This window comes from Haliaeetus albicilla, chromosome 8, assembly GCF_947461875.1.
Source record: "Haliaeetus albicilla chromosome 8, bHalAlb1.1, whole genome shotgun sequence".
Classification (NCBI taxonomy): Eukaryota; Metazoa; Chordata; class Aves; order Accipitriformes; family Accipitridae; genus Haliaeetus; species Haliaeetus albicilla.
The window spans coordinates 14,211,927-14,220,791 of NC_091490.1; positions in this window are offsets into that span (position 1 = coordinate 14,211,927).

Here is an 8,865-nt window from a genome sequence, read left to right on the forward strand (position 1 = left end):
CAAGCTATTTATTTCAGAGAAAAGGTTGTCTTAAGAGCTTGAGTTGATAATTTTTCTCCAAGTTTTCCTGTTAGCTTCTCCTGTGAAGAGTTTTATTACAAAAAAAAAAAAAAAAAAAAAAAAAAAGAAAGGCTATCTCACCAAATGTCACATACCTCACTCTACATGTGCTACATAGATTATTTTCTCTAGTTCTTAGTAGGTGAGATATCACTGTGTAAGGACAACCAAAGAAAAGAAATGGTTGGGAAAAATTTGGGTCAGTCATTTGTGAAGTTGTGGAGTTTTTTCCCTCCTGTCAATAGTTAAATTGATTCTATAATGGTAATGCCAAGAACAGCTGGGATATGAGTCCAATAGAATGGCCTCCATTTGATTATGGTACTCTGGTTTTCAGCTGCCAATAATCTTCACTAGTATTAGTTGTACCTAATACCTTATTGTTATTTTTACAAAAGATAGCAAGGATTGGACTGAGTTCCCTTCTCTTCAGGTGATCAGACCAGGAATAGAATACACTAGCAGGGCAATGTGGTAATACCAAATCATCACCTTTTACTTGGTTATGATTTACTCAGTCCTAATTCCCAAACTTTCTACCCTGAAAGTAAATGACATGATTAGTTTATAATATTTTTTTCCTACAGTCATGCTACTGTAACTCAATGAAGTCTACCAGTCTCTGCTTTATTTCCTATTTTCACTGCTAAACAAAAGTGAAATCATGACTAGGAAGCCAAACATGATGCAGTGGGAATAATTTTTCAGTATTTTCAGATCTATTTTTTTTTCAGTATACTTGCAGTGTCTTTTCTGTAAGTGCTCCAATACACAAAATTTTTTTTTCACAAAAATTCAAGAGAATAATTTGACTATTTTGTCATAGCTTTTCCATCTTGTGAGTGGATTTTATTCTTAGTGCATAGAACAGAAAACAGAATAAACTTCTAGCTTCATAGTTTGTCTAATTACCTGTTGTCTAAAACAGGTAGTATCTTAAGGAGCAAGCAATATAAATAATTGCCTAATACTTTTAATTGAATTTGGATAGTTTCCTTTAAAAACTTTGCTTCCTGCAGCAAACTTTTAATGCTATACTAGAAGTAGAAACTGAGTATAAATGTTGCTTTGAGTATAATAATGTTGAACCAAATATAAGCCTCCTGCCTACTATAGTGAGCTGTGCAAAATATGCACAGTGGGATTTCAGTCAGGAAATTGCAAGATTAAGAATAGAATTGATGTCTCTTTGCAGAGGGAATAACCGGAGACTTTTTTGTGTGTTTAATCACTCCAGATAAGGCAGCTGAAATTGTTCTTTTTCATATTGATTCAATGAAATATCTTGATTTAGGATTTTTGGCCTTTTTTTTGGATGACATTGCATGCTGAATCGCATTTACCAAAAAAGGGGTGAGTGATGAAGTCCAATAGATTAGTAACTATGGCTTCAAAATGGAAATAGAGAATTATTACATATGCAACTCTTGTGGAAAATGTAACATGAAAACTCAGTGTGCCCTTACATACAATGCAGGCAAATAAGAATGGTAGTACTGTAACAAACTCTTGGTAAGCTATGTTTATTTATATTCACACGTCTAAATGTAACTGTTGAAACTATGGAAGGCATTACCCTTAAGCTTTCCCTGGATTTTTCTCATCAAGAATATATCATAAAAATACTGTTATCATCCTGAGACAAAGAGTTGGAATATATTAATCTGATAGGATTGTTAGAAATATTAACCATTGGTCCGAGTCATCACTTTCCACTATAATTCGGAACTCCATTGGCAGTAACTATATGTACAGTCTTTGGTACATACTTGGCTAACAGATCTAACGGATACCATGACTTTGAAGCTGGGATTAGGAATGTAAAAAACACCCCAAAACCTAGTCATACATGGACATGGATCAAAGTCTAGAATAGAACAAAATATGTGTCTCTTGAGTCTGGATTTCCATTTGTTTTTTACAAAATAGGTATTGGAGAAGCTGTGTTTTATTTCCTGAGTAATCTCAGAATAGAAGTAGCCAGATTTATGAAGGGTAGCCTTACATTTGGTTACAATGTGAATATTCGGTTTTTGGTTTTTTTGGGTTTTTTTGTTGTTTTTTTTTAATCAACAGTCTGGTTTTCAGTAGTTTGAATTATCAAAGCTCCTTTGATTTCTCTCAAAGAATACTTTTGAAAGTGCTAATTATTCCAGATATTTCTTCCATGTTCTCTCGGTGTTGATACTTTATAAGAATTCTTTTTATGTTATATTATAAAATGTCCTATATTCATTAATAGCACATATACGGTTAATAGTATTTAAAAGAAATCACTCTAAAGTGCAAAAGTTCTGTGGTTTACATTTTATCATGGCACATTCTGAGCTGCAGATTTCCAAGTACTCCGTCCAGGACTGTCTCTGAAAGAACATCCTGCTCCTAGCATCGGGCATGAAACGTGCGTTAGGTTAGGCAGAATTAATGAGAGTGGTTTAAAGGGTTTAATTTTGTCTTATATATGTTATAGTTTCCAGAAGCTTATGAAGAACAGAGTGAATCATTTGCCTTGATTAGACTATAAAATTACCTGGTTTTGTATCTGAAAACAGGTGTCAATGATAGATGCTTGTTCAGGGGTGAAAGAAGACATACATAACAGGCAGGGATAAGGCAGTCAAGGATGTATAGAAAATAGAGGAAAGACAGGAGAAGGTTACTGGGGTGAAAAAAGGACAGGAAATGCATTTGCTAAATGGTTAATGGTCTGTTCATACAAGAAAACTGCAGATAGAGATGTGGGGGCAGTGTGAGCAAATCCACAACCTGAGTAAGAATGGCTCAACTGGGCTGACAGACATTGAGGTCTTTTCAGCTGTGTCTCATTTTCCTTCATCTGTTAAGCAGGAAACAGGTATTATTTCATTTTACACATGGGGATCAGAGGCAGAGAGAGATTTATTTAAGGTCATCCAGGAAGTCTAGAGCAGAACAGGGAACTAAACCAGGAATTTCTGAGTTCCAGACCAGTACGCTAACCATGGGACAGCTCATTTCCTCTCTATGGGAGATTCTGCTGCCAAATTGCATTAGATGAGAACAAGCCCCTCTTGTTTACATTTCTTTAAAACAAACCTTCATTAGGACTGGATTCAATGCACCACAAATACATTATCAAGACTGCCATGAAAGTTTTAATAAATCTCTAAATCCTAATGATAGGATTGGCTGGTGATGCGAATGAAAATGAGATCACAAAATTCAGGAAAAAAGCAAGTAAGAGTTATTTGAGGAGAAAAGCAAGGTTATTTTCAGATGCGAGGAAAAAGAATTGAAAAAAGTCAGATTTTTTTTCTGAATTGGGAAAAACTTGTTTGTGTAATTGAATAAGCCAGAACACTTTAAAAGCTCATTTATTATGAAATAAAATCTGCTTGTTTGAATACTGTGTCTCAACAAAACCCCTGAGGCTGTTTACATAAAGGAAGACAATCTGCCAATGTTAAAAATTTTACTCGCTTCCCTCATTTCCCAGTTCTTTCTTAAGAAGAAAAAAAAAGAAAAAGGAAAAAGAAAAAAACCTTTTGTGCAATGCTCTTAAACTTACGGAGATCATACTGTTGCGAGAGCCAACTGTCGCCTAGATGGTATCCTTCACAAAGGATGTTGCTTAAGTCATTAATGGAAAAAAACTGTGCTTTAAAAACAAAGAAAGAAAACTGTTTATGCTGAGCATTATGCATCCTTACTAGATTATAAGTATCGTTTCACACCTTGAATATATCATAGTGATGCTCTTCATTTTTAGGGAGAAAGTGCATTCCGCACCTTGGGTTCAGGACAAACAGCTCTGGGTTTGTGTGTCTATTACGGTTCCTAGCCATAAGTCAGGTTATGGTTTTGGTATGGTAACTGACACACTCAATCTGTCTTCTATCTTCTTTTTTTCCTAGGTACTTATATACTCCAGTTATCATCATATCCCTTTCAAAATGTTTTCTGCCTTTTTCCTCATTTTTTGATAACGGTTTTTCTAGCTGCACTAGATTTAGGTCTACATATTGCCAGTATTATTCCTTCCACGGCTCTTGCTCTAATGACAGACATGCAGTCTGGTCTGTATTTCGAGTGTGAGTGAACAGCCATTCATTTCCTTGGCTGAGTGCAGTCCTGGCCTTGCTGAAGTTTATGAGGGTTCTGTCTTTGACTTCCATGAGGTTTGACTTCCAGCCTGTGCCTCAAATGAGTGACAAAAAGTTCCCTGTGACAGCAGCTAAAGCCTAGGGATTTGACTAAATGTATCTGCAAAGCTGGCATCGCTGGTAATACAGTCAGCTCTGCTTATGTGATGAGACAGGTGAATGTGTCTTGTGGATGTCCAATGGTAGTCACATATACATGTGTCCAAATATGGCATTTGTTCATAAAGTGACTGCAATGGAAGGTAATACTCTTCACTTAAACATTTTACAAATTTTCTTGTTCAGTTTTTTGTATTATTTAGCAGACAAAATCTAGGTATAGAGTAATGGGTGAAAGTACTTCACCTCAGCCTTTTCTGCTATCTCATAGTCACGAAAACATACATCTTTTGTAAAATAAATGTCTGAATTTCTCTTGATTCCCAAAAGAACATTAAATGTTCGTTTAATGCCCATCAGGAAAATACAGATATAAAACTTCTTTTACACATGCACACACACTTTTTTCTACCCAACACTGGAACTTACCTTGCCATCATAAGTCGATATTAGGAAGGGGAGATACAGTGCTTGTAAGCATCTTCAGGGCTAGAGAGCTTGAGTAGTGAAGAGTGAAGCTGTAGTAAAGCCCCACAATAGACTGCGTTACTGTCGTGTGTGTCGTCCCCCCCGCCAAAGCCAGGACCACCCTAATAGTGGCTTGTTGGTCCCTGTACTAACCAGACTGTAGATGGCTTCCCAGCTGCTCTGTAGGCAGTGTTTTTCAGAGTTTATCTGAAGCTTTCCATCTGCTTCCAGTTGCTCAGTAACTCATACAAAGTTATTAGTGTAAATATATGTGTAAATTCTCTTGTTTTCTCCTCATTAGCCCAGTTGTTTCTAATCAATTTTGTTTTGCAGCACCATGGGCTGATACCTGGATTTCCTGAAGAAGCAATTTGCTTTCCTTAACTTTTGCCCTCACAGCATATGACGTATTGACTGGACTGTTTGGTTACTGCCTTTACATTCTTCTCACCAAGATGTTTCTGTATGCTTCTTGGTCTCTGTTACTCTTCAATTAAATGCCACACAGTTCCTTCCTATCCCATTAGTGCATCCACTTGTTCTCTTAACTCCCTCTTCTGTTTTGTTTGGCAATGATTTTCTTTTCTTTGCCAGGCCTTTGGCTTTTTTTTTTTTTTTTTTTTTTTATTTCAACAGAACATAGCACAGGGGAACAGTATCCTAAAGCTGTTCTCACAAATCCTTTGGAGGAGGCAGGATGATGTATTGGGCCAAGGAATACACTGTTTTGTCTTCTGGCAGGTGATTATTCCAGACCAGCTGTTTTCCCTGTTGCCTTATCAACAGTCTTGGTACTTGCACAATTTCTCTCTCTGCGCCCATCAACAAAGAATAAGAATTCTGGACATGTATCATCAATGTCCAAGACTAAAATAGGCTCCAATACCAGAATATTATTTCTCAATTTTATCCATCATGTTGTCCTATATCAATCTTCCCAATAATTTACAGTGCTGCTGCATCTGTCAAGATGAGTCTTCTGCTGTGTTTAATGGTGGTAATTTTAATATCTGAGTGGGAATGGCGTGCCTTTGTCAGTGGAAAAAAAACCCCCGCAACTTAAACTAAGTCCAGTCTCAATCCTTTTTCTTCTATCAGCTCTTTCTCTGTATTGTTGATAAGGGCAAAACTGGTGCTCATTGCAAAGGTTAATTATCAACCCAGATGCTGATGTTGTAATGTATATTCTGTTTTCAGTTGTGGTAGGAAACCACAGCTCATACAAGAGTTCTGCTGTACGGCAGGTAAACCTGTAAAGCAACGCTGGCTGCAAACAGGTTGGGCTGGAGTTGGGAAGCTGCAATTTTTGTTGGATAGCAAAGTATCTGCCCACCAGTAATCTCCCTTTTGCTCTTTAGCTCAGTGGGTTCCCATAGAATGTATTGCAATTTGACTTCTCAGAATTAGGAATAGGGAGACTGTGGGCATGTTGCAAACTCTGTTTTGATAAATAGATATGATTGAGCTCCCTAGAATGGGGCTGGTGAAATAGTAGCTATTTTTCAAGCGTTTAAATGATTTCACTGTTTTATTGCTATCAATTATGATGAAAGTCATGTCCTTGGTTTACTTGACCACTTTTGAAAATGAGCCTGCTTTCGATTTTTCTGGTAAGACTGGTTTGGAGATTTTGTGTCATTTCCTTGGTCCTATGATGCTGATGGAGAAATGGAGATTCTGCTCAGGTATAATAAAAGTTAGGTCGAGCTGATGGCTAATCTTTCAGAATCTCCTGTTGCACCATTTCAGGTAGATAGTGAATAGTCAGTTTGGATTATCTCCTCCTGGAAGAACTACATTAATACATCAGGAATCTTGCAATTATTGCCAAAGAAACTCACAAGAAATCCACACCACGAGACAGTCAGTTTGAAGGTGATGTCTCAGTAGTTGCGCATTCTTCTGATCTTTAAAGAACCCTCATGGGAAAAGATACTCCACTGAGGCTGTTATTAAAGACTTTATTCTCTCCTCCTTTTTTTTTTTTTTTAAAGATGTTTTCCTGATCAGGAATAATTTCACAGAAAATAAGTTCACAGAAGATATACTTCTCATTAACTCTGAGCAGAATTAGGTTACCACTTATGGAGACAGAAAAGTTAATGGCAGAATGAACTAAATTGTAAGAAAGGTTACAGTAGCTCTTACACTGTACCATTTCTCTGATCATCCAAGAAACTATATAGGTTTCATTAAAAAGAACATTTTTAGATTTGGAGGGGCAATCAATAAGAGACACCCATTATTTTAAAGCAATAATTTAATTTCTGTAAGATTCAACCAGCCATTCTAGATCCAGTGGTGACACTGATTACTTCAGTAGGCAGGGGATGATGAGAACCATTTAATATCCATTGAAATAATCATTGAGGTGGAATCGGGAAACTTTTCATGCCTCAACATTTGATTGTTACTACTGTCCAGTGGAGAAAATTTTAAAGAAAGAAAAATAAATCAGGTAGAGATGGATGTTGTGCCTAGTACTAGACTGTAACAAAGAAATAATCCAAGTAAAGGAATTTGGTAAATGGGAAGTACAGTATTTATTCAGCGGCTGTCTCAATGAATATGTCTGAAGTTATCACAAGGAGGCAATCTGGAGGTTTAAACAGAAAAAATGACTAACAGGAGTCAGATGATCCATGGAAACAGTTTGCGCTCTATTAGTCTGCAGCCAAGGCAAAGCACTGGACATAACTGCTTTCCCTGCAGAAGGGACAGAACCAGACAACTGTTTTTGATCCAGAGGACCTGCAGTTCCTTGGTAGAAGGTTCAGAAGCAGCACGTGAGCACTCTTTATGTTTACTGATGAAAGGTGCTGACCCCAGTTTTGAAGAAGCCCAAAGGCAAGCACCGAGCATCTGTAACTTCTCTACTTACAGGAACCATCTCTTTCACACTTCGGGGAGAAATTTATGCTTTGACTATGCCTGGTTAAAACTGTGAGATTGAACACACACAGAGTCATTTTTGCATTTAGTTTTTTTGTGAAGGGGACCTAAATCTGTCCCATACTTGGGAAAAATCAAATATTTACAACACAGTGGTGCACGAATGTCAGTTACTCATGTGGCAGCCCTTCAGTTTAAAAAAAAATAATTCTGGCTATTTTCACGTGTTATGATGAAATGGTTGAGACAGCAAAACCTACAGCCTGCCAAGCTGTGAACCCCCATGAAGGTTAATTGTATGATCAATGCAGAACACCAAAGATCATGCCCTTTATGACATTTAATCAGAATTTAGGGAAATAGGATGAGACATAGACTGTTGCTGCTCAAAACTGTTGGAATTACTCTTTTCTGTATTGGGTTGTGTGGCACGGATTTGGTAGCAGGGGGGCTACAGCAGTGGCTTCTGTGAGAAGTTGCTAGAAGCTTCCCCTATGTCTGACAGAGCCGATGCCAGCCGGCTCCAAGACGGACCCGCCACTGGCCAAGGCCGAGCCCATCAGTGACGGTGGTAGCGCCTCTGGGATAACAGATTTAAAAAGGGGGAAAAAAGCCTGCACATTTGTGCAGCCAGAGAGAGGACTGAGAATGCATGAGAGAAACAGCCCTGGAGACCCCCAGGTCAGTGCAGAAGGATGGGGAGGAGGTGCTCCAGGCGCTGGAGCAGAGATTCCCCTGCAGCCCGTGGGGAAGACCATGGTGAGGCAGGCTGTCCCCCTGCAGCCCAGGGAGGTCCATGGGGGAGCAGATATCCACCTGCAGCCCATGGAGGACCCCACGCTGGAGCAGGTGGGTGCCCGAAGGAGTCTGTGTCCCTGTGGGAAGCCCGTGCTGGAGCAGGCTCCTGGCAGGACCTGTGGACCTGTGGAGAGAGGAGCCCACGGAGCAGGTTTTCTGGCAGGACTTGTGACCCTGTGGGGGACCCACGCTGGAGCAGTGTGCTCGGCACTGGAGCAGGGGAAGAGTGTGATGAGTCCTGCCCCTGAGGATGATGAAGTGGCAGAAAATAACGTGTGATGAACTGACCACAACCCCCATTCCCCGTCCCTCTGTGCTGCTGAGGGGGGAGGAGGTAGAGAAAATTGGGAGTGAAGCTGTGCCTGGGAAGAAGGGAGGGGTTGGGAGAAGGTGTTTTAAGATTTGG